This window comes from Zophobas morio, unplaced genomic scaffold (assembly GCF_036711695.1).
Source record: "Zophobas morio isolate AGI-343-1 ecotype UQ-CSIRO unplaced genomic scaffold, CSIRO_AGI_Zmor_V1 ptg000009l, whole genome shotgun sequence".
NCBI classification, from domain to species: Eukaryota; Metazoa; Arthropoda; class Insecta; order Coleoptera; family Tenebrionidae; genus Zophobas; species Zophobas morio.
The window spans coordinates 569,048-595,518 of NW_026972114.1; the positions used below are offsets into that span (position 1 = coordinate 569,048).

The following is a 26,471-nucleotide window of genomic DNA, read 5'->3' on the forward strand; positions in this document are numbered from 1 at the left end:
GAACTCCACATACTCGTCAACAAGTAGGTACGATTTCAAGAGACGGTTTTCGAGAAACGTGTATTGGTTAGATGAAACAATTCGTTTGTGGAAATCAATGTTCAGAAATTATCGAAGAGCTTCAACAAGTGAAAGTGGCAGCCGCTACTCCGGTGTTTTTTTACCTATCAACAAACCTCTTGCGACGCTCTGACGCCTGTATTGCTAGTCAAGGACAACATTTTCAACATTTCTTGTAAAAAGGTAGTAGCATTCTAAGTTGCTCTTATTTCTGTTCCAATAAACAATGTAAAATCGTTGTGACAAGGACCAACCATCCGTCAGAATCAAAATTACCAAAAAACTTTCACACTGACCTTTAACGATGAATGAGTAAATGAATGAACGAATGATAAGCAGCAAAAAGTCGGTTTTACTTTTAGTTGAAACTGAAAGTGTTTAGGTCGTTTTTATTCGAACGTTTTTCCAACTCTGTTTACAAGGTGGCTCAGTGCCTTCGTATCGAGGGTGGTTCATGGGGGTTTTGCCCCATTCGATTTTTAATTTGTTTTTTCTATATTTCGGCTCTACTAGGGTGGGGGATGCCGCGGTTAAAATATTTGCACATATTTCGCAGTCACTCTGTATTTGTTGCAGCAAAGCTGACATCAAAAAGATGACTTTCAGATATGCTTAATTCAAATCGAAGATTATCCTTGTCCTATAATTGGGTTCGCCTGTTGGACATTGTGATTCTTAATAACAATAAATGAATGAACTAATGACAAGCTGCAAAAAGTCGGTTTCACTTTTAATTGAAACTGAAAGTGTTTACGTCGTTTTTATTCGAAAGTTTTTCCAACTCTGTTTACAAAGTGGCTCAGTGCCTTCGTATCGAGGGTGGTTCATAAGGGTTTTGCTCCATTCGATTTTTAATTTGTTTTTTCTATATTTCGACTCTACTAGGGTGGGGGATGCCGTGGTTAAAATTATTGCATATATTTCGCAGTCACCTGTATATCCCCAGAAGATTTGTAGCTGTTACTTTTTTAAATTATAATTCACATAAGTTGAATACGTAGAACACCACAAAGAATGTTTTATAAGAGTACAACTTTACCAGAACCAAACTACCACCAAAAAATTGTTTTATCATTAGGAACTCAGCGCGTATTTAGAAAATCTCTTTCTAAATGAGAAAAAGTTCTCGTGAAGTCCAATGCACATAAACACCCAAAACAAAACTCGCTAGGCAGCCAAAAACAACAGCTAAAATTACTGCTGTCCTCCGTGGGAGAACGGCTACTAACGTACTATTACACGCAAAAGTGTTGTCGGTACCCAGCAGCGAACCCAATAAATTTCTCCGCCTCCTGTTTTTTTCTTACTCCCATAGACACCTAGGTATACTTACAATATGCAAAGTTTTTGCTATCCACCGGAGGTGAACTATAAGTTTGTCATTTACAGGTGCAAAAATTTTGGGCTTTGAAAGCAAAGATCGTATGGCACGAAGAGAAGTTCATTTTTCGAAGGAAGAAATGTTCTCGATGTTTCTGGAAGCGATCTCAGATTTTGTTGATGAAACAATATTTTAAACGATACATCGGAGTGACTTTTCGACAAAAATCACTCCGATCAATAAATCAAATAATATCGACAAATTTAAAAATAATAGAAGAAGCATACGAAGACAGTGTAAAAAAATAATAACTGGGAGAGTCCCAACACACTATGCGTAAAAACATATGTAATAGATAATAGATATCAATATGTTACTCCTAGACAACGACGCCACTGATTGTAAATGACACCAATGGCAAATAAATAATAACAATTTAGTAAAAATAATGAAAATTATCATTAATGCCAACCGATTTACTAGTTAGAAATACATAATTAACTGGTCTCTTGAACATTTACAGTTTTTGCCAAAATTAAAAAAAACATCACTTGTTGATTTCAGTTGCTAAAAAAAAAACAGCAGTGGTGATTTTCATATTATATCGTTGAAACTTCAACGAACGTCAAAGTTGTCATCACGAAACACGCAAGCTTAAACAAATGGGGGGTCATTCGTGCATTCACAAGCAGTTGTTCAAACTACAACGAACAGCAGTACGAATTTTGGTAGGAGATAAATTCAGGGAAGACTGTAAAAAGTACCTTATCGAACTAGGCATTCTTATTTTACCTAGTATTTATATTCTCAGTTGCCTTATTTATGTTAAATCTCATACTCCCGATTATAATCGACACAATTAAATACATAATCATGACACTAGGAACAAGAGTGCGCTATGTTTAAATAATGCTAGATTTAAAAAAAAGTCAAAATAGTGTGAATTATGTTTGTGTAAAATCATTTCATAAACTGCCGATGCCTATTAAAAAGCTTAAGATGCCAAATTTTAAAACAAAAATCAAAGCATATCTAATCAAAAAGCATATTATAACATAGAAGATTTTCTTGTAGATAAAGGTATAAACAGATTGTGAGTTGTTCATAGCTAGAGACAATATTATGACGTGTGTTTAGAATTGCAGGTGTTCGGTGGCGGTGAACCCTTTGTCCCCTGGTCAATGACGACTGCTTCCGTTGGTGGTCGGTCTCTTTCATAAGACTAAGAGAACAGACAGTCACACCGCCAACATTAAACGTGTAAGACCAAGTCGATCAGCTGCTTTCTTTTAAAAATAAAGCCTTGGTTGTGATTTTAAAGCTGTTTAATTAATTCAGGTCCTTCGAAGCAGCAAAATCAAATAGCCATAATACATTGGTTTTACGATACGAAACATTGGTCCATACGAACCGGATGTGAATCAGTTTTAGTGTAGTAATCCGTGATCGCGTACTAGTTTCAAATTCATCAGTGGAGTATAGCGGTTGCAGTGATTGCATTGCTAGTTCGCAAAAGAACATCCAGCATCATCAGTTATCACCACGCCTGTTCATCCATGAATTACACCATCAATTTCGATCAGGGCTTATTTCATCAATCAGCATCAGCAACACGTTTCTTCATCCACACCAGACGACGACAGCAGTGGGCAGCATTCTTCTCAGCATTAAGGGATCACCACCACGTCCAGTCAACCAAAAGTACCCGTGGGTGAAGCTAACAGGCAGTGGCAAGATCCACCCGGGTCCAGGAAGCAGCGGAGAACATCGGGACCATGGCTAAAATATATATGGTTTGCTATTCCGAACGACGAAATCTCGTCCTGTTGGCGTCGATATCGCATGACGTCACGTAACCTTGCAAACACCCGTTTTCTGACAGATCTGTGATGCTTGTCAAGTTAATCTGTCATGTGAGTTAGGTTAAAATGTGTTGCCATTTGTGTTGCAAACAACAATTTCCTCACTTTTCATTATATTTTATGATGCCTTACGATGAAAATGTTAATTAATCATGTACATGTGAAATTATTTTATTTATTGAGTACGTGCCGAACGGGAATACGATACAATATATTCACGTTCACATGTGAAGTGCGGAAGTTGCTTTATTTGTAAAATACGCGTACAGTTTATTAAAAGATAAGTAGGTCTCTATCAATTTGTTAATTTAGATATTGCTAAAACGTTTTATTTTGTAGGTTGAAATAATTGTGAGTCGTTCATGATACTCCTTTCCACACCACCTACGAGGTAGAGTAACGGCGCGTTTTTTTTTTTTTTTTGTTTATAGTGGTATCCCCAGGAGGCCTAATCCACTATGAAAGCTCAACATAATACTACATTACTGTATGCGATAAAAAAATTGGGAACTGTACTTGTATACTGCTCCAATAAATTCGACAAGTCAACAGCTCTGGAGCATAAGTGTAAATGTAAGAGTAACATTAAATCTATGTAGTATGGTAGATAAGTATATATATAGATATAAATATAAATTTAAAACAAAAATAACTATTATAAACATATTTTGTAGTAATGATTTCCATTGCACCAAAAATTCATGAGTTGTAATGAGAAATATTACATCATCAACCCAGAAGTTGAAGTGTATGGATAACCATGGCTTTAAAAAAACACTAGAAAACTTTCAAAGATACTAATATAAATGGGAACAAGAAATAAAATTCAAACAAGTGACATATCAACAAATAGTAGTTCATGACCAATAGTGAACATCTCCATGCAAGTATGTTTATTTTTTACTACAAATCTTTTTCATTTTTTTTCTGTTTGTGTTTTGTAGGTCGTTGAAAAATGATTTTTTGTTCATTTCTCTTATCCGAATGAATGTCCTTGTTCGGACCAAGCACAGCAAGACTTCTTCTGGAATTTGGATACTATTTGGTAAGTTTTCTTTAACTTGCTCTGCGAGTTTTTTAAAAATATTTGGTTCCTTGTTTAAACTATCAGAACCATGAAAAATTAAGAATAATGTTTCCAGCAATTTCGCTGTATTTAACAAATCTGAACAAGGCATCAATAGTTTCCCGTTTGAAAGAAATTGAATCCAGTCACAGTCGTCTTTACTTGTATCAGTCAAGTTTTCTGTAGGGGTACCAAGACCTGGATATTTTAGTCGGAAGCGATGAGCTACAGACCCTGCCACATATTTATGTGCCGCTAAAGTTAGATGACTGTCTGGTAATTGAACTCTTACTTCACTGGAGTCATCTAAAATTTCTAACTTGGCTATATCACCTTCCTCGTTTTCATTTGATGGTGCATTATAAATACACTGCGTATTTATAATCGATGAAAACAGAGATTCCGTTAAACATATCTCTTCGTCATCATCATCTGCTCGGGTAAGTAAGGCAGCACTGTCTTTTTCGCAATTTGTGTTGATTGCTATGGCAACGGACGAATGTTTCCCTAGAATATATCGCTTTAGTCTATGCTTGAAATCGATTGGATTGGGATTGTCATTTCCTCCTCCCATTCCTCGAATGTAGGAGAAAAAATTTTCGAGAATGTCTTGGTCCAAACGTCGTGTTAAAATGTAATTTATTTTATATGCATTATGCAGATATTGATGTAATGCTAATAATGACTTGTTGCTAATTATAATACCGTTTTGAAAGGGCAGTAAATTGGTTTTACCGATAACTCTGAGATTTTCCATGGTGGAAGTCATTTTGTTAATGGTTGTCACTTGTTCTTGGAAATCAATACCGAAAGCATTGCACCGTGGGGAAAATTTCATATTTGTGTTAAAAATGTCGAACCAATCATTTCCAAGTTTTATAAAGTTCGCCGTGTTTTTGTAGTTTTTGTCAGGGATTAATTTGTTGTCACCACACCATTCTATTGCTTTGGACACCGTGTTGGACAATAACTGGGCAGCTGGTTTGACTTTTTGCCTTTGGCTGCCTTTTACATCTAAGTGGTATGAGTTGATTTTATGAGCGATTTTTAATTCTGATGACTGAGATATTTTTAACAGAGACTCTACGCAATTCTTCGTGATCATTTCATCAAAAAGTTTAAATCCTTTGTCCAAAAAATGATTGCGAATTAATTTTAAAAGGTGCGGTACATCTGCAAACAAAAAAATGAGTTTCTCAGGATCAGAGGGGTGGACAAAAGAAACATGATCCTTATCTATTCCCATTGCTTTCCAAAAAGCCATGTTGCTCGGTCCCATGTCATTAACAATTGCCACAACAATATATTTACATTCAAACAATTGTTTTATAACATCTAACAATTCGTCTTTGTTTACAGGTGCATCAAAGTTATAATACACGGGCTGCTTCCTAGAGGAAAATAGACCCCGACACATCATGACCTGTACCGTCTTATGAGGCCCAAACACTTGTTCCAGTGATCTATCAAGACAGATTTCATCTTTAATGAACATCTCATCGAATGACAGGACAGTTAAACGTTCCATTTCTGATAAAGTTTTCGCCTTCTCTTTCATTAAATATAACACAGAGTGTAGAAGCCCAGTATTAATTATGAAAGATGACGCCCATTTTCTTAGAATACTCAATCCTGGTAGGGGCCAGTGGCATTGTGTTCTTAAATACCTGTATGCTTTAGGGCTAACGCTACGCAATGAAATGGCAGCAGAGATATCATTAGTTGTCCACTTAACTCTTTTCCCAGTAATGAGGGCTTTGATTTGACTTTTTGTGAAAATCTTAGATACAGCCTCGCTCACTTTAGCATCATAATTTTTTTGTTTAACCTGTTGTTTTAATAAAGCATTGTCAGCTTCAGTTGCTTTATTTTTTTCTTGCAACTGAAGCAGTTGCCCTTCTACTTTTTTATATTTTTCTTCCCAATTTTCATCACACTCTACCAGAGGCCTGACATCATCCCCAAATATGTTTTTTCTACAGTGTTTAATAAGCGTACTATTTTTGCTTGGACTCTGTAGCTCTTTTGGGGATGGTGTTTCCAAAATAGTGCCTACCTGAGTAGAACCTTTTTTACTGGGTGTAGTGCTTATACTTGTCGGCCTACGTTCTGTTGGAAGGGCATCAGACTTCAATCTTCTCCTGTTCTTAGGGCTGTATTCCAACAGTTTGTGTTGCATTGACTTCGACAAACTTTCTGGAGCAAAATGCACAGAGCATATACGCGCTGAAAATAACACTGCTAGAGATGTTGTCATCAAGGTATATGTATTGTTGCTACCAGTTTTGGCATTTACTGTATCTTGTCTATTACAGAACGATACCCATTCTTGACAAAGGTTTTGATCCTTCGGGAACCTAAAAAAGTGTACATTCGCATCCTCCTTTTTCCTTTGGCTGTTCGAGCAGCCAAACACTGCACAGTGCACCATTTTTATTGTTCACTATTAACCTTAACACCAGGATATTACAACACGTTTACGTTTCTAAATAAAGTCAGTTCTGTTTGTTCACAATTTGAGTCATCTATATTAGGCACAATAGTAAAGTTGCACTTTGTAATCCTTTCCTTGCACGTTGCCGGTTTCTGACTGTTTGATTCAGAATTTACTCATGGTATGTTATTTGTGTATTAAAACAAGGTATATGATTATTGGGTAATAAAGAATTAAAAATTAAGTGAATAGTATTTATTGCAAACAAGTAAATAGTGATATTACATGAATATACCATACATCACAAAATTTAAATTTGGCGGTGGACGGCGATACCGCTTGACGTCACAACGAAATGCGCAATAGCATACCTTATATTATTGTACCATGATCGGGACGAAACCCAACAAAAAACCTGCAGTCGAGGACAGCATCCACAAGAGCGACGCATACTCTCACCAGGACAACAAAGCCAAGCTCAGAGCTATCTGCTTCCTTCCTAATTTCATCCTTTCCTATTAAGGAGTATACATTTCAATAAATATATATTTAATTTCGGTCATAACACTGATCATGAGCAACCTCATAAGGTTACGGTCGCGATTCTTATTTCGATTCTTAAGTCGTAAAAATCATTATTTATCATTATGCCTTCGTCAGAAGTCTTAATTCGCTCACGCGGTGGAATTAAGGGAAAATTGACAAGAGTAGAAGGTTTCGTAACGGATTTTAACCCAGATACGCAAAACATAAATGAACTGGAAACACGCTTAGGTTACTTAGAAGCTGCGTTTAGAGACTTTGAAAATACGCAATTACAAATCGAACTCGTAGCCATCGATAATTCGGAAGATCAAACCGAAGAACGTGAGAGGTTTGAGTCGCGGTACTTCGCGGTCGTATCAATTATCAAAACTGTAATACAAGAACTAAATGAGCGTAAATATTCGAAGGCAGGTAAATCCACCTCTTCGAATTCAAACGAATTAAACATAAAACTACCTGGGTATAATCTACCCACGTTTAGAATAATGACAAATTAGACAAGTGCAACAAATTCCACTACTTGAAATCGTGTTTAAAAGGTGAAGTCCTTAAGGCAATAGAGGCATTATCAATATCAAATAATAATTACCAGATCGCTTGGAACCTTTTAGAAAAACGGTATGCGAACGAGAGACTTATTGCCCAAGAGCATGTTTACTCTATTTTAAGCTTCCCCGTAATTACCAAACCGTTGCATACCTGTTTACGCGAATTAATTGATAATTTAACAACAAATATAGAGGCACTTAAAACTTTAAAGGTACCGGTAGAAAGCTGGGACGCTATCTTAATACCAATTATTATTGAAAAATTGGACTTCGTCTCGAAAAGAGATTGGTAAGCTCAATTAACTCCGGCAATCCCAAAATATTGGGAATTCTTAAAATTTCTAGAAAAACGACATCAAATCTTAGAATCGCTATATCATACTAGCAGACAAACAGCTGTGCTAAAAACGCCGAGCGCAAACTTTGGTCGGGCCCAAAATTCAAGGTCGAATAATTACGCGACTACGTCGACCTCTAATAATGATAGTAAACAAAAATTTTGTGTCTAATGCAAGAAAAATTAACATTACATAAATCAATGTTCAGAATTTCTCAAACTTAACGCGGGCGAACGACGTAGAGCCGTGGATCGAGTAAGTTTATGCCTGAGGAACAATCACACATTAGAGAATTGCAGATCAAATTTAAAATGCCGAGTCTGCAGTCAGAATCATAACACAATCAACAATCAAGTAAGTTCGCCGGAACAACTGGAAACAGTATCTTTGAATTCATATTCTCAAATTAATACATCTAAATCGGGAATTCTCTCTACAGCCATAATTTTGATAAAGGACAAAAACAATAATTTTCATGAATGTCGTGCGTTTCTAGATTCGGGTTCAATGAATAATTTCATAACTTTAAGGATGTGCAAAAAACTAGGCCTCCCGTGTCAAAAAATAGTGGTGCAGATCGGCGGTATCAATCAGTCAGTTAGCAGGATGAATCATTCAACACAAGTATCAGTGAACTCTAGATATAACCAATACAATCAGAATATTAGGTGCTTAGTTTTAAGTAACATAACAGAAAACCTTCCGATTAATCCGATGGACATGTCAACCATAAGTTTTCTTAAAACGATCTTAAAACAGGGAGGTTTCGAATTACGCAAATGGGCTTCAAATGTCCCGGCCGTGCTTCCGACCGCCGAATAATAGTCATGGCTCTTTAGTAAAATTGGACGATGGCGAATTGACAAAAATCTTGGATTTACTTTGGGACCCCAAAATCGATGTTCATAGGTACGACGTAAAACCAATCAACGTCAAATCAAAGGTGACCAAACGAATTATTTTATCGATCATTGCACAGATATTCGACCCATTAGGTCTGATCGGGGCGGTGATATTAAAGGCGAAATTGATATTACAGAAACTATGGTCGTTAAAGATCGAATGGGACGAATCTGTGGCACAAGATATCTACTATGTGTGGAGTGAATTTATTAAGGAATTGTTGTATCTTCGCGAATTACACATTCCTAGAAGAATTTCCGATCTCAACGAGATAATGGGTTTTTGATTGCACGGTTTTTGCGACGCCAGTATGAAGGGGTACGGTCGTATATGAATGGACGTATGACCAATGCAGCAATTTATTGGTGCGTCTACTTGGTACCAAATCACGCGTCGCACCTTTAAAAACAGTAACTTTGCCGAGATTAGAATTATGCGATGCATTACTCGTATCAAAACTTATTTGTGTCGTTAAAAGGGCGTTAAATGTAAATATTACGAGACAGTATTTGTGGTCAGACTCGAAGGTCGTTGTAGCTTGGCTAAATAATAGTCCACACATGTGGCAAACGTTCGTAGCTAATCGGGTAGCCGAAATTGAAGATGTTACTGATATAGCAGACTGGCGACATGTCAAGGGTGAAGAAAACCCCGTGGACCTAGTTAGTCGTGGTCTTCTACCGCAAGAATTGATCAATAACGATTTATGGGTTAAGCGTCCAACGTGGCTTTGTTCAAACTTCGAAGTAAGATTGCCAGAGAGTTCTAGCACCATCATCGTTCACGTCGACGAAATTCCCGAAAAACGCAAACATGTTGCAGGCGTAACCGCAATAGAAATTAGTACGTCACTACCTATAATGACAAAAATGTCGTCCATTCATAAATTGAATCGTGTTATTGCGTATTGCTTGCGTTGGTTGGACAGACTCAGAAAATTAAAGAAACAGTTACCAGGGTAAAACCGGGCCTTTAAAGATCCACGAATTATGAAGAGCCAAATTGTCAATTATTCGTTTGGTACAAAAACACGCATTTCCGGACGAATTAGAAACTCTGGAAAAGGGAGAGCCTATTAACAATAAAAGTCCAATTCTATCATTAAACCCGTTCCTATCAAGGGACAACTTGATCACGGTCGGCGGGCGTTTAAGAAATGCCAGATTGCAATTTGACACCAGGCACCCGATACTAATGCCAAGTAATCATCATATAAGCTGACTGCTTATTACCTAACATCACCTTGCAAATTTGCATTGCGGGACAGAAGGTACATTAGCGGCTCTAAGGCAAAATTTTTGGATCATTTCAGCCCGTAGCGTTATCAGGCAGTTTATACACAGGTCTATTTCTTGCTACCGCTATAACCCGAAAAGAATTATTCAAATGATGGGAGATTTACCTGCCCATCGGCTGGAACCCAACAGACCCTTTCTCATTTCGGGTGTGGATTACATAGGTTCCATTTTAATCAGGGAAGCTGCCGGTCGCGAAAAAAAAAACAGTGAAGGCTTACATCGCCATATTTATTTGCTTCTCGACTAAGGCGGTTCATTTAGAATTAGTCGGCAACCTGACGTCGGAATCATTTTTAGGGGCATTACACAGACTGGTTTCCAGAAGGGGGCATGTACGACATTTATACTCTGACAACAGTTCAAATTTCGTGGGGGCAGCGAACCAAGAAATGCAAAAACTTAAGCAGTTCCTAAATTCATCCGACTTCCAGTCGAGTGTAATAGATGAGTTAGCCAAAAAGAGCATCGAATTTCACTTTATTTCCGCACGATCACCACATATGGGCTGGTTATGGGAAGTTAATGTGAAATCGTTAAAATGTTGATGAAAAGGACGATAGGACTTGCGACCTTAACTTATGAAGAATTGTATACGCTCCTTACACGTATAGAGGCAATTTTGAAATCTCCTCCTCTCACCCCAATTAGTAACGACCCTAAACCTTTAACCCCCGCACATTTTCTCGCAGGTGAAGTTCTGACCGCGGCCTTTGAGGGAGACCTTACGGACGTCAGGACGAACGCATAAGAAACACTACGATCTCCGCCACAGAAAGTGGAGCTGTCACGTAAGGGACCGCGTGATGAAAAGAGAGCATCCATTGTTATCTGCCGTCAAAGCTTTTACCGCCAAATTATCTCCAAAATTCTCCGGCCCCTACCAAGTTAGCAAGGTCATATCACCGGTTCTTTTAACCTTGAAAAACGAAGCAACCGGCCGCGTGTACAAAAACATCTATGTATATAAATCCGGCCACTCATAGTTTCGCCAGTATGGAAGAGTACAGTGCGCCGAGGCTTCGCCATCCGCCCCACGTGGAAGCCCGGTTGAAGGAACTCTTCGGCAGCTCAGCCGAGTTCGTCCAGGGTCCCCTACGCTGCTGCCGATCCTACATCTGTATTCGCCGATAGGGTATGACCGCCGCTGCTGGGATCGCCGGCCCTGTTCCAAAACCCAGTCGCCAGCACGCAGAACCCGCCGAAGTCCCACCAGCGCGGAGCTCGTTATCGGTTTCCATTTCATTGTGACGCCTACGACCAGTCAGGAACCCAGGACCCCAGGGTGCGGTACCGCCTCCCCGCCGCTAATAGCGCACTCGGCGGGGAATTCTAGAAGTTTATTTCAGTAGTTTTGTTTTAGGGTTTTGTTTTTATGGTGCGTTTTTAGTTTGCGTGGAATTCTCAGATCATATAATAAATAGATACCAATACTCAAACTGAAAGCTGTGACTAGACATGAAGCTATCTCTTGTCGTTTTCTATGTCAAGGGGAGTAGTATATTGCTATCCTTGTGTGATCACCACATTTTCATCTTTGTTATATGCATTTCATCTGTATATGTCTATTTCACTTCCATCCTTGTACCGCACCAGCGCAACAAATCGTTTTTGACAGATGTTTCTTCTAACCTCTCTTTCGAGTTCTTGTACGAGAAACAATTTTAGTATTTAGAACAAAGATCCTATTTTAAATGATGTAATCATAACGGATCACAATTACTGCCCAATAATTTACTATTCCTTTCGTTATCTCTTGTGAATTATTTATAAAATCGAACTGTCAACATCTTTCGCACGAAGTTAGTTCAGACATACTTCCTAAAATTTAGGCGCGCAAAATTCAAATAGTGATCAGGCAAGGATAGCTTCATTGTAATCCCTCCGTGCACAAGAGAGACGTGTGACAGGAGGATGTCGTCACAGGCTCTCCTAGAGAACGAACACGGCGTGTTGGTATCTATTTATTATATGATCTAAGGTGGAATTCGGTTTTTGTTAGTTTCATCTGTACAGGTTTTTTCCGTAGGGTAGCGATAATTGCGCTTTTTTTATTTTGTCTATAGTTACTACTTTTTCTGCTAAAATATGTTCTAAAAACTCGTGAATTGATGGTAGAATTTTAAAATTCATTCGCAAAAGACGAGCCTTGTGGAGAACTTTTAAAAGGTCTAATCAACTTAAAATCATCATTAAACAGGCTAGGCTTTCATACGAAAATAACATTGCCAATTCAAAGGACCCCAAACAACTGTATAAACATATTCGCATACAGCTTTCAGGGGCTGTTAGGGGCCTACAGGTAAAATATTCCACTGGTACTGTAGTAAATGATAAAAGTAAAATTGCTGAAGTGTTTGCGGAAACTTTCTCAAAAGTTTTTACTAAAGAGTCTGCGGAGTTGCCTAGCTTAACAACTTCTCACGTTCCCTTTCAAATCAGTGGTATGGATTTTTCCAAGACAGTAGTATGCCAGAAACTGAAAAAGCTTAATCCATCTAAGTCAGCAGGACCTGATTACATTACAGCCAAAGTTTTAACAAACTGTGCAGACACTCTTAGTGAACCTATTAGTATATTAATGACACAATCATTCAACACTGGTTCTTTGCCATCTAACTGGAGCACAGTAATCATCCGTCTAATTTTTAAATCTGGAGAAAAGTTTGATGCCTACAATTACAGGCCGGTTAGTCTCACGTCTGTAATAGTAAAGGTTATGGAGTCTATTATATACGATCAATTACTCAATTTTTTGACAGAGCATGCTCTAATCCCTCCAGAGCAACATGGTCTCCTACCAGGAAAATCGATACAATTTAACCTTATTTGTTATTTCGCCGAATGGACTGCAGAGACATGGTGGTAATTTCGGGGACGTGCTGTATCTGAACTTCTCAAAAGCGTTAAATAGGGTTCCTAAGCGTCGTCTGCTTGTTAAACTTGAGTGTATGGGTATATCTGGGAAGCTGTTGAGATAGATAGAATCGTGCTTAACTGATTGCTTGTTGCAGGTAAGAGTTGGTAACTCGTTTAGTAAGGCAATGGATATAATAAGTGGTGTCCCTCAGGGTTCTGTCTTAGGCCCTTTGATTTTCACTGTATACACGGCTGATATAAAAGTGTTTATGTCCCACCGAGTTTGTTCACCCTACCTTTAACCAGCATAGGTCGGTCAGCACATTTGTGTCGTAACAGTACGTACAACAAAATTGACAGTTATTCGCGAAATCTAAGAAGTCTGAAAAACTTATTTTGTGTTATCAAAATTATAAGGGGAAAATTAACCCTTATCCAACCTTTTAAGACGCTACTGAAGGATAAATAGGTAAAATTCATTTACTTTAGTGAATCCCAGCAACTGTAACAATAAAACTTTTGTCAAGACTAAATGTTACTATAGAAACGAAAGATGATCTTTTTATCAGAGGCGTACAACAAATTTGGACATAAATTTTAATAATTTTTATCTCTAAAAGGAGAACACTTTTGCCTGAACTTTCTTCTACTTTTAGCACTCATACTTCGAGACCAATTGGTGATTTTATTTTGTACGTACCTTTCAATAACACGCTATATTTAAGTCGTGATTTCGGTGTTTTTCTGAGGTAGAGCTAGGTGAGTGCCTATTTGGCCTATTTGGCCTAGATATCTAAACAGCAGAGGGAACTAGGTTTTATCGTCAATATCGAGGTTGGGTGTCGTCTCCGTCGTCGCTGTTGTTGGTTAACGCTGTGAACCTCAAGTATCCGTCCCATGCCATGGTAACCTCTTCTATGGGAGTTGTGAACAAGTGGACCGCCCCGAAGTGCTTCACCGAGACAAGTGGACTGCCCCGAAATGCTTCACCGAGAGAGAGAGTTTGTGTAGATTTGTTGGACTGGGGGAAGTAGCATGTAAGACCGCTGAAGTAGTATCATTTCGCGTAGGTAGATAGTTTAAGCTGTTATTTCATTGTTAATAGAGATTTAACCAAACTTGGTCCATTGTCCGTTCGTCCTACTCAATTCCCCTTCCTCGTTGGGTTAACTACACAGCTGGCGCCCAAGGGACCCCCAATATAAAAAACAACAAGGCCGGACAACGTCAAAATGGTCACATATGAGTTTGGCGCCCAACGTGGGGGTAGAGTAGCGCTTTTTCCATATTCATCTTAGTGTTTACTATAAAGTGAGGTTTCTACTTTTCACTTACTTTATCCTTATCCTTAGAACGGACAAATGAGATATTTTTGTACGTCACTATATTACTTACTCTAATAATTGATTTAAATTTTTCCTCGTTTTGGAGTGCTCGATTACTGTTAATTTAAAATGAATTCGACTTTTGACATGGAGACTAATTATTTAAAAGCATCGGAGCTCAACTATGAGTTAAAAATAAGAGGAACCGCCAACCCGGAACGGCCTGATCATGACACCAAAATGAGACATCTTCGAAGGAAATTACGGAAGGATATGAACAGGCGGAATTTGGAGTATAATACGCCTAATTTTGATTTCGAGTTAGGAAAGACAGAGGTGGACCAAAGCTAAGCACTCGTGGATTAATCCTTCTTTTTGGTATAAAGCACTGATTGCAACAAAGTTTTGTGACATCCCCAAAGTAGTACCCGAGCGCTCCGCCGGACCCTCTGCATTAGCGCTCGTGTCGCCAGCGGAGATGTCGGTACGACATCTCCCACGCCAAACCACCCTCACCCCATTGGACAAATAACCGACTCAGCCCTGCAGTAGGAGAAGGGATCATTAATAAAAGAGGGTAGCACACCCTTCGACAGACAGAGTTCTACCAGCTCTCTTGGGTGATCTCCACAAGCACTGGGTGTCCGGTCAAGGTGGAACAGCTCAAGACTCGCCCAGTAGAAGTCTCCTCGTCCTTCGTAGCGAACTCCACAAGCACTGGGTGTCCGGTCAGGGTGGATAAGTTACGGGCGAGCCGCAGCCCCGACTCCACGACGAGCTACCCCTTCCGAGAAGGGGTCGACTCCGTGGCGGAACGCCGTGACAGCGGATGCGAGCTCCAAATAATTAGTGTACCGTTTTGACTTTGTAAATTAGTTATTCTTAAATAAACTCTTACAAACTGGCGGCCGGAAAACCGCGAACAGTACCGCGAAAAGCACAGTGAAGTGAAAAACCGCGAACAGTACCGCGAAAACCACAGTGAAGTGAAAAACGCGAACAGTACCGCGAAAACCGTTGTAAGGTGAAAAAACCTCGAAAAATACCGCGAAAGTATGTAAAAACGCGAGAATTTAAAGAATCGTGTGCAGGAACTTTCCATCATCCCGGTCCTAACACGAACACAACGCGCCGCAATGGCCATCACCGCAGAACAAATAGAACTACTCATACAACGCCTGAAACCAGAAACTCCCGCCAAACAATTCACGCAGTGTACATCACGCTTTGACGGAACCAGAAAGCGCGAGACGGTTGAGGAATTCATCGCTGACGTCGAATATTATCGGACATCGGAGAAGGTCTCAGAGGAGAATGCGATCAAAGGTCTCCGTTTCCTCTTGCAAGGAGATGCGTACACTTGGTGATGCGGTATAAGTTCCCTCTTAAGAACCTGGGACGAAGCGATTGCCGCTCTACGAAACGAATTCGCGCCACGCCTCCTGCCATACCAGGTATACCAGGAAGTATTCGCAACCGCCCAAGATGCTAATACGCCAACCAGCCACTTCATATCAAAAAACGCGCACTCCTCGCACAAATCGATCCTCCAGACAGCGAGACCAAACAGATGGATTTCATCTATGGCCTGTTGAAAATAGAAATCAGGGACCGAGTTCCCAGAAGAACCGTGGCCACCTTCACCGAACTCATCACAGCCGCTCGCCAAGTAGAAGCAACGCTTCAGGAAGTGAGGAAACAAAAAACTGACGAGGGAGGAGCAAAGCAAAAGAAAAAGAAATGTGAGTTTTGCCATAACTATGGCCACGATGTAACAGTATGCCGGAAGAAGCACCAGCAATATCTCCGGCGAGAAGCACCAAGGGTACCAGCGCATCTGGAAATTCCAAACGACCGAACTTCCACTAAAAGTATTTCTTGCTACGGATGCGGCCAACCCGGCGTCATAAGAAGAAAATGCCCCAACTGCTGCAAGAAACCAACGATCGCTACAACATCGTTCGACTTCTGCTTCCTGGACACACAAGCAAGCATACGTCCAGCAGTACCTATCACGATCCAGGGCGCTCAAGGCACCGCCTACCTAGACAGTGGCGCCAAAACCAGCCTTGCTAGTGCCCAACTCACGACACTACTCAAACAACGCAGGTACCCATTTTCTGAGAAGACGGTTTTGCTAACACAAGCAGACGGCAAAACCGAAAACCGGAAGGTGCTAGTCACTACCATGCCGGCGACTCTAATGGGCAGAACCATCGACACCACATTCGTGTCACTCCCAGATGCTCGGGATTCGCGTACGCTACTTGGAATCGACTTCCACAAATCAGCAGGACTCGTAATCGACTACGAAGTTCAGAGATGGCATTTTAAAGGGAGCAGACACGAGACATATGGATTTGTGTCAAAGGACGATGACGGATGGCCAGCGAACGGTAGCACCGCCGCTCTAGATATTAGAGCTGCCAACACGCCAACGCTAGAAGAACTCACGACGATGCTCGAGGAGCATCACCTTCCCAGACCGCTAACCCCCATTCCTGATGTTACCATGGAATGTGACGTCATATCAGGAATCGCTGACTCATACGGCCCATGCATCACAAATGACTTTTCCCGAACGGGATTTATGATGCAAGATGCGGCTAATGCTGTCCAGCAAGAATGGGATAGGAACTTAGAGGGGCCCTACGCACGTCTTTGGATGGCCAGTATGGGCATCCAAGATGTAACCCTGCGTCCAGGTGAGGGTACGAAACTCAGCGAGGCACAGGTGAGAGGACTCAACGAGCTGCTGTGCCAAAACATTGATCTTTTTGCCGCTCACGGCCCCCCAACGCCATTCGCAGGACACCGGATTAACACAAACAACCATCCTCCCATATCAAGCCCACCATATAGGCAAAACCCAGTGAGGCTAAACTTACTACGCGCGGAGGTCAGCGAATTGCTCGATCAAGGGATAATCGAGGAATGTGAGAGTCCATGGGCCGCACCCACCGTGCTTGTTCCAAAGTCCAGCGGAGGTTACCGACAATGCATTGATTACCGCCGTTTGAACGACGTCACCGTGGCCGATACGTACCCACTACCACGCCTGGATGACCTCTTGCATTCAACCGGAAAGGCAAAATTTCTATCCACCATGGATCTGAAGTCCGGCTATTACCAAATCCAAGTTGCTAAGGAAGACCGTGATAAAACCGCTTTCGTCACCCCATTTGGCCTATATCGGTTCTTACGACTTCCTTTCGGTCTCCGGAACGCCCCAGCCGCATTCTAACGTTTGATGGATCGCTTCAAGGTAAGACTAGACCATATCCAGATACTGGTGCACCTGGACGACATAATAGTCCTATCCCCAACATATGACCAACACATACAAGACCTGAGGGATTGTTTTCAATGAATGCGACATTTTCAATTACGAATGAATCGACAAAAGTGCCGTTTCGGCTGTAGCGAGGTAAAATATGTGGGACATATCCTCACCTCTGAAGGCATTAGCACCAATCCTGAGAAGGTGTCTGCTATTGCCAGCATGGCACCTCCAAGGAACACAAAACACCTCCTAACAAGTCTACAAGCCTGCAATTGGTACCGCAGATTCATCGATAAATTTTCGGAAGTAGCCAGGCCACTCACCAACCTAACTAAGAAGAACGTAGTATGGGAATGGGGTCCAACCCAATCAGCAGCTTTTGAAGAACTCAAAACAGCCCTCACCTCGGCACCTATTCTCAAGCCAGCTGAACTCGGGAAACCCTACATACTACGAGCCGACTCAAGCGCGTATGCCTTAGGAGCAGCTCTCCTCCAGGGGGAGGGAAACGAAGAACGTCCCGTGGAATACGCAAGCCGTTTATTATCCCCGCCGGAAAGGAACTACTCTACCACCGAGCGAAAAGCTTTAGCACTTGTGTGGGCAGTCCAGAAGTTCCGCGGGTACTTAGAGGAGGCGCCCTTCATTGCGATCACAGACCATCAGCCACTACGATGGCTGATGTCCCTCAAATCGCCAAGCGGAAGATTGACAAGATGGGCCTTGTAGTTACAACCATATAACCTAAGAATCGAATATACGCCAGGAAAGACCAACATACTCGCCGACACCCTATCAAGGCCACCGTGTGACCAAAACACGACCATCGACTGTCCACTATGCATCATTTCCATAGAGTTACCAAGAAAAGGGGCCAAAGAACTACGCCAAGATCAACTGTCCGACCCGGACCTAAAGAAAATCATCGATTCACTCGAGCAGAACAACCAAGAAGAATCTACCCGATGGGCTGCACGGGGATACATGATGTCACAAGGAGTGCTACACCGCTATTCATCTGATGACGACACTGAAAATCCGCAGTATGTGGTGTCTCTGAACAAACGCGAAGCCCTCATCCGAGATCACCACGACGCTCCGTCTGCCGGTCATTATGGAGCCGAACGCACGTACTACAAGATTATTCAACGATTCTATTGGACAGGAATGAGAAAGATGATACAAGCGTATGTAAAAAACTGCGAGATGGGCCAAAGGTACAAAATAAGTAATCAAAAACCTGCTGGACTGTTACAAACCCCTGTGATGCGCCAACGATTTGAAAGCATATCCATCGATCTGTTTGGCCCACTACCACAAGGACCCGACGGCGAAACATGGATATTTATCGTGGAGGATTGTGCATCCCGATGGATTGAGTTGTTCGCACTCAAGGATGCCAAGGCTGAAACATGCGCATGGGTCCTGGTTCAAGAAATCTGCTTGCGATATGGACTACCTAGGCGGATCATATCAGACAACGGCACGCAATTCATAAGCGCCGTCATGCAGAAGATCTGTTATTGTTTTGACATGGACCAGGTCTTCACACCGGTATATCATCCCGCGGTCTACATGGTGGAACGCAAAAATAGGGACTTGAAAACACAGATATCTATCCTCGTGGGGAATGAACATCAAACTTGGCCCGAGAAATTAGCCAGCATTCGATTTACGATGAATACAACCCGGTGCCAGTCGACAGGGTTCTCCCCAGCATACCTCACCTTTGGCCAAGAACCACGAACGCCCAGCGATGTCAAGCACGGCCTCAGGGTCGTAATCTTAAGCGAAAATTTTATACCTGAAGTCACGCCCGGCCTCGTGAGGATCGTCGATACCTTGAAGGAGGCCCGAGAAAAACACGAGGCAGAACAAGACCGACAAAAACACTATGCCGACCAGCACCGACGACCCGGCCCTCAAATCCAACCTGGTGATCGTGTATTAGTCAAAACTCATCCGGTGAGCAGCTCAGCTAAGGGTCGAACATCAAAGTTTGCACCTAAGAGGGATGGACCGTACATTGTACTCAGCGCGAAGGGGCCCTGCAGCTTTGAAATTGCAGCACCAGACCATCCTTCCCTCCCATTAGGGGTATACCATGTCTCCGATCTTCGATTGGTCACCACCCAGGACGAAGACCCACAACCTATACTACCAATTCGACGGAGAGGATGCCCTCGCAAGCAACCTCCACGTCATCAGAACCCCGCCGGGACGTCTAGGGGTTCCGAAGGGGGAAATTTGTAACATCCCCAAAGTAGTACCCGAGCGCTCCGCCGGACCCTCTGCGTTAGCGCTCGTGCCGCCTGCGGAGATGTCGGTACGACATCTCCCACGCCAAACCACCCTCACCCCATTGGACAAATAACCGACTCAGCCCTGCAGTAGGAGAAGGGATCACTAATAAAAGAGGGTGGCACACCCTTCGACAGACAGAGTTCTACCAGCTCTCTTGGGTGATCTCCACAAACACTGGGTGTCCGGTCAAGGTGGAACAGCTCAAGACTCGCCCAGTAGAAGTCTCCTCGTCCTTCGTAGCGAACTCCACAAGCACTGGGTGTCCGGTCAGGGTGGATAAGCTACGGGCGAGCCGCAGCCCCGACTCCACCCCGAGCTACCCCTTCCGAGAATGCGAGGGTCGCCCCAAGGCTTCCTTGACTTTGTAAATACGTTATTCTTAAATAAACTCTTACAGTTTGATTTTGTAATCTGTTTTGAAATTTCTTCTCGACAGACCTGTAACATGACATCTAAAAGTTCATTTTGGATGGTTTTAGATGTTCCTTTAAAACAGTTGTTTTCTTCAAATGATCTGATAAAGCACAGTCCAGACGTCGAAATATACCGGGACTTCAGGATTCCGTACTTTCGTCACGTAAAGCTTGAACACTTGTTTATGTTGCTCTTTTCTTTAGGTGTCGTAGATCGTCCACGCCAATATTAATCCAGCGATGGTTTTAGCTTATTACTGGGAGGACACACAAAACAATTTATTATTTTTTTCACAACCGCAGTTCAACAAAATTTATCATACGTCTTTTGTCTATTAAAATATCTATGAAAGCCTCTCGTTTTGCCATGAACACTTTTTTATTTATAAATCAGGAGTGGCTCTTACTAAATTTTTCACTACAGTTTATGGTTATTAATTAATTTTATTTAAAATCGAACGATTTCACTCGTGTAGAATGAAAATGAACTCCCGTAGTTGAACTACTGTTGGGGGTAACTGTTTCCCAAGTCAAGACATCAAAATCAAGGTGAGTGGTTCACTATCCTATCTACAGTATATCCTATCGAAGTCGTACGTTACAAAAATCAATAAAATTCTTAAGAATAAACAAACCAGAACGCCTGAACAAACAAACCATAAGCATAATATTAATTTGCCCGGTCTTAAGTTACCTACATTCAGTGGTGCTTTTCACGAATGGTTAAGTTTCTACGACACTTTTAATAATTTAGTCCAGGACGAACTAGTTAAGGACGAACGCTTAACGGATTGTGAAAAGATCCACTATTTGAAATCCTGCCTTACAGGTGAAGCACTTAGTTCAGTGGAATCGTTGGCAGTATCGAATGCGAATTATAATGCAGCGTATACAATTTTAGAGAACCGATTCAAAAATAAACTTTTGATTGTGCAAGACCATGTCTATTCAATATTAAATTTTCCAATATAATTGCTAATGCAAAACATCTGATTCAAGTTTAAGACAGCTGCTAGACAATTTAACTATCAATTTAGAAGCATTAAAGTCTCTCAATATCCCAGTTGATACGTGGGACGATATATTAATTCCTATTAAAAATACTAAACTTGATTATAACACAAAAAAGAAATGGGAAGCTACTCAAAATAAGGAACTTCCAAAACTGGACAAATTAAAAACCTTTCTTGAAAAGCGCAGTCAATTTTTGGATTCTATTAACTCCGCTATTAAAGCGAATCACAACAATACTCCGGCTAATAAACATCAGTTACTCCACAAGGGTAGGACAGTATCACATTTTGTAGGCTATACCAAAGATTAAAGAAAGTATAAAGATGCCGCACTTGACGAAGAAAATGTATTTTAGAGCAAGATGGAAACAAAACTCAGAATTAAAGGGACAATCGTCAATGTTCGGGTATGATTGTACTCCATGCAACCAGTGTTGCCAGACATAGCGGAATTCCGCTATCGGAGCGGAATTTTGACCAAAGTGTCAGCGCAAAAAATCTGGAAATTTAGCGGAGACTTGATAATAGGAAAAAAAAATTGTGTTTGTCTGTAGTGGCCCATAGCGGAGAATTTTCGACGACATGTAGCGGAATTTTACCATTTAACTCTGGCAACACTGCAATGATTCATTGCACTGTCAATGCTGGAGCTGGCACATGGTGCCGATTTGCTACCTAATTTGTTTGCGTGTTATTTTTCTGTGGTTATTTTGTTTTCGGTGTTTGAATTTTTTTGGTTTAGTGTTTTTCTTGTTTGTTAACAATGGCTGAATGCAAAAAAGTACCAGAAAGAAGCAGAAATGAGAACAAAAAGTCAAGATTGGGTGGAATGCGTTGTGCGTATAAAAATTGCACATCCCGATTTTATTCAGACTCACATGGGAATAGTAGGAAGCTAAGTTTTTTCAGTTTCCCAAAGGATAACGACATGTAAGTATTTAAGCAATTAGATTCCACATTAAATTAATAAACGCTTTGAGAGATATGAGTGTTCTCCGTGTCGATAACGCTTTAATTTTTATAGGTGTACTGTTTGGATTGAAAACAGTGGTCGAGAAGACTTGCGTATGAAAGATGCAAAAGCCTTGGCGAAATCATATCGCCTATGTTCTTTGCATTTTGAAAACGAAATGTACGCAAATATTGCAAAAACCAGGATTTTACCACAAGCGGAACCCAAAAAATATGCTGTGCAACGAGTATTACCAATATGTGAAAATCTTTTGGCAACAACAGCATCCAGTCACTGTCCTTCTGAAAGAAAAGAAGAAAACGAAAGTGAACCACCAAGAAAAAAAATTAAAATACTGCAAGATATTAATTGTAAGTATACTGAATGCTGTTATTTTTAAAATTTATGTATCATAAATTATGTTTATTTTAGTAGTAGGTCCACTTGATTGTACAGTATCAAGAGATGATATGCCAGTAGCAAACAGGATGGGATCTTCAAGATCATAGATGTCGTCAGCAGAAACACAGACTTCAAAAGACTTATCACAGGAGACACCTCGAAAAGCAAAACTAAACAAGCAGCTGAAGCAACTTCATGATGAAAATCGCTTGTTGAAAAAGGAAATTCAGGAAAAGCAAGATACATCGCACTTGGAAGTGCAACATTTTAGAAGTTTGTGTGACCAATATCAGTGGCGTAACTACCGGTGTTCCATGTGTTCCCGGTCCGGTTACACGAACTTTTTTTTTTTTTTTTTTTATATTATTATGCAAATTACATCCAAAAATATAAATTGGAAAATGTGCGGTGATCCCAGGATCGATCATTTATTGTTATTTACGATTGTTTTGCTTCAAAGGGCTGGACGTTTGACGGCATCTCAATATCATAGACTCAATAAACCCGGGTTTTAGAAACCGGCACCGACGGCCGGAAATGCAGCAGCCTCTGTTTCTAATCAACCTGTCGCAGTATAGCAATCCCATTGTGGCAAATCTAACACCCCATTTAGTAAATTACTCATCTTTAGCCGACAAAAATATGACTAATTTATGGTGCAGAACAACAAGCCCAATGTTCAAAATACTTAAATATTATCCTCAAACCTTCAGTGAAATTTTATGCTGTAAGACGTGAAAAAAAATTAGTTTCAGTATAGTGAACCAAGAGCTATAAGGTTATATGACCATCATAAAATCATCCCATTGTGTCGAAGTTAAGTTGTTTACAATAGAAAAGGTTTTCGGGGTCGTAAATAACGTGTCCACTGCAGCTCGACCGGCTGTTGTGGTTTCGTTCAGGGGCGGCTTTCACTAGATATGAAAATCCACCACTCCACTATTTCTTTACAACCTGCAGCCGCTGAGGGTTCCGAAATAACCACTCGCTTTGAAAGCGGGCCCTGTTAAATGTGAGCAAGAAATCTTTAGAAGACGATTTATTACCAACCGGTAAGCTTAGTGCGAACCACACAAAGGTGGTATTTATTTGTGGTCAACTACTTTTATGGTGGTCATATAACCTTATACCTTTTGGACAAGTATACTTTCGGTTGTGTTTTATGAAAACTTTGGTATTTTCAAAACTCTTTTAATTTTGTGTTTGTGGTGCTTTTTTGGAATAATAAAATATATCTGAGGTATGTTACAACTAACTTTTTAAGTACATACAAAAAAAAACTGGACCGCGAACTTATTACAGAATGAGTACCTATAAGCATAAATCTGGTGCACAAAAGCGTAAAGACCGAGAAGAAGTTGAGGCAAGGAAAAAAAAGCTGCCGAAAATTACCGCATTTTTTACTTTGCCAGCTGCGCAGTCAAAAAGTAACATTAAATTTAATTCCATTAATTACAATAATAAAAACTTTTATTTGTATTTAGTTTAGTTGAAGATAGTCGGCTAATAAATCCGATAAATGAACTGGAGTCTTTGCAGTCATGTTCACAAACCGCTGCTAACTCCGATGCTGATAAAAACGCTGATTTTACCTTAGCAACAATCACCACTACTCCAGAGATTAGTAGTACTCATATTTTGAAAAATGATAAGGGATGGTATCCAAACGAATTAACACCGGACCAAAAACAGTTTTTAGTGGAAAATAAACCATCTCGACCCATGGGACCTTTTCCTCGTGACGATAAAGGCAGAAGTTTTTCGTCTTTTTTTTATAACAAAATTAGTAAATCAGGAGTGAAAACGGAGCGTTTGTGGCTATGTTATTCGCAAATTTTGAATAAATGTTATTGTCATCCTTGTTGGTTATTTGCTCGAGTTAAAGACAGTATGGCCACAGGATTTGATGACTGGATACATTTAAATCAAGCCATTAACAGACATGAGCAAAATCTTAGCCATAATGAGTCATGTGCTATTTTTGATCGATGGAGATTAAATGACATTATAGATCATGAACTTGAGGCCCGTATTCGAGAAGAAGTATCTATATGGAGGCAAATTCTAGAACGAATAATTGAAGTTACTCTAACATTGGCTTCTTGTAACATGCCATTTAGAGGACACGACGAAAGTTCTAACTCCTCAAATCCTGGAATGTTTTTAGCGTTAATTAGTTTACTTGCAAAATATGATCCGATTTTAAAAAATTTATTGGAAAATAAGAAAAAAATACAATTACTTATTTAAGCCCAAATATTCAAAATGAAATAATCGATTTGTTAGGAGCTACTGTAAAAGACGAACTAATTAAGAAAATAAAAAATGCACCATTTTATTCAATAATTGTCGATTCTACTCAGGATGTTGCAAAAGTTGATCAATTAAGTATTATTACTCGCTATGTTATGGTAGAATATATAGAAAACAAGCCGGCAAATATATTAGTTAAACAATCGTTTTTAGGGTTTGTCCCAGTTGAAAATCAAACTGGTGCAGCCCTAACAAATATTATCTTAGCCACCTTGCGAGATGACGGGTTGCCTTTAAAAAAGCTTCGTGGCCAAAGCTACGACGGTGTCGCTAATATGAGTGGGACATATCACGGTGTACAAGCCGAAATATTAAAAGTTGCCCCTAATGCACCATATGTACATTGCGCAGCGCATAATTTGAATTTAGTACTAAATGATTCTGTAAAAAATGTAGAAGATATTAGAAATTTTTATGATTTAGTAGAAAGTGTGTATGTATTCTTCGATCACAGCATCAAAAGGTGGGCACTTTTGCAGGCATTTTTTTCAACCACTAAAAGTACAAAAACTTAAAAAAAATTAACACCGACTCGTTGGTCCTCAAGACACGATGCGCTTGAAGCTCTTCGATTTAGGTATATGGATGTCTTAAAGGCTCTTTCAAAAATTATATTAACCGCTAACAATAAATCTGAGATCAATGAAGCCAAATCTTTAAAATTACATTTAGAAAAGTTTGATACGGTGTTTTTAATTGTTTTAGAAACAAAAATTTTAAATAATATTGATAATGTAAGTAAACTTTTGCAGAAAAAACAACAAAATATCGAACAAGCATCAAAAATGTTCAACACTGCATTTGAAAACTTTAAACAAATGAGAGACGAATTTCATTTGATAAAAAGTGAGGCAGAAGACTTGGCTAAAGAATGGGGAACTAGCACGGAGTTTGTGAGAAAAAGGTTATCTCGACCAAAACGATTTTTTGATGACGCAGATAATAATCATTTCAAAATACAATCAAGTGAAGAGTTGTTTCAAATAAACGTATTTTTTAAAACAGTAGATATCATCATTGCGCAGTTTAAAAGACCGAAGTTCTGGATTAAATCACATTTATCAAACTTTCCGTGTTTTATCTCCAGAGATTCTAAATAATGCTTCTGATAAAGAATTGTATCAACTGGGTCAAGATTTGTATGAAAAATATTCCGAAGATATTTCGGACACAATATCGTCCCAGCTTCTCTCATTTCGTCAGTGTTTTAGAAATGATATATTGAAAATTAATT

General features: G+C 40.1%; 1 protein-coding gene and 1 long non-coding RNA gene across 7 annotated transcripts in view; one reads left to right on the forward strand and one right to left on the reverse strand.

Moving 5' to 3' along the window:
* LOC135125746 (uncharacterized) overlaps nucleotides 1-26,471 on the reverse strand; it is a 565,798-nt gene that overhangs the window by 105,036 nt on the left and 434,291 nt on the right. The window lies entirely within an intron of this gene.
* On the forward strand, nucleotides 3,231-6,987 carry LOC135125729 (uncharacterized). Of its 6 annotated transcripts, none has more exons than XR_010279940.1 (7): nucleotides 3,231-3,527; nucleotides 3,583-3,816; nucleotides 3,918-4,130; nucleotides 4,188-4,288; nucleotides 4,386-4,749; nucleotides 5,669-6,570; nucleotides 6,625-6,987. It is a non-coding gene; the product is annotated as an uncharacterized LOC135125729 (long non-coding RNA). The 6 variants fall into 6 exon arrangements; XR_010279938.1 differs by having other exon boundaries at nucleotides 3,235-3,527; nucleotides 3,583-3,634; nucleotides 3,687-3,816; nucleotides 5,669-6,987; XR_010279939.1 differs by having other exon boundaries at nucleotides 3,267-3,294; nucleotides 3,583-3,634; nucleotides 3,687-3,816; nucleotides 5,669-6,987.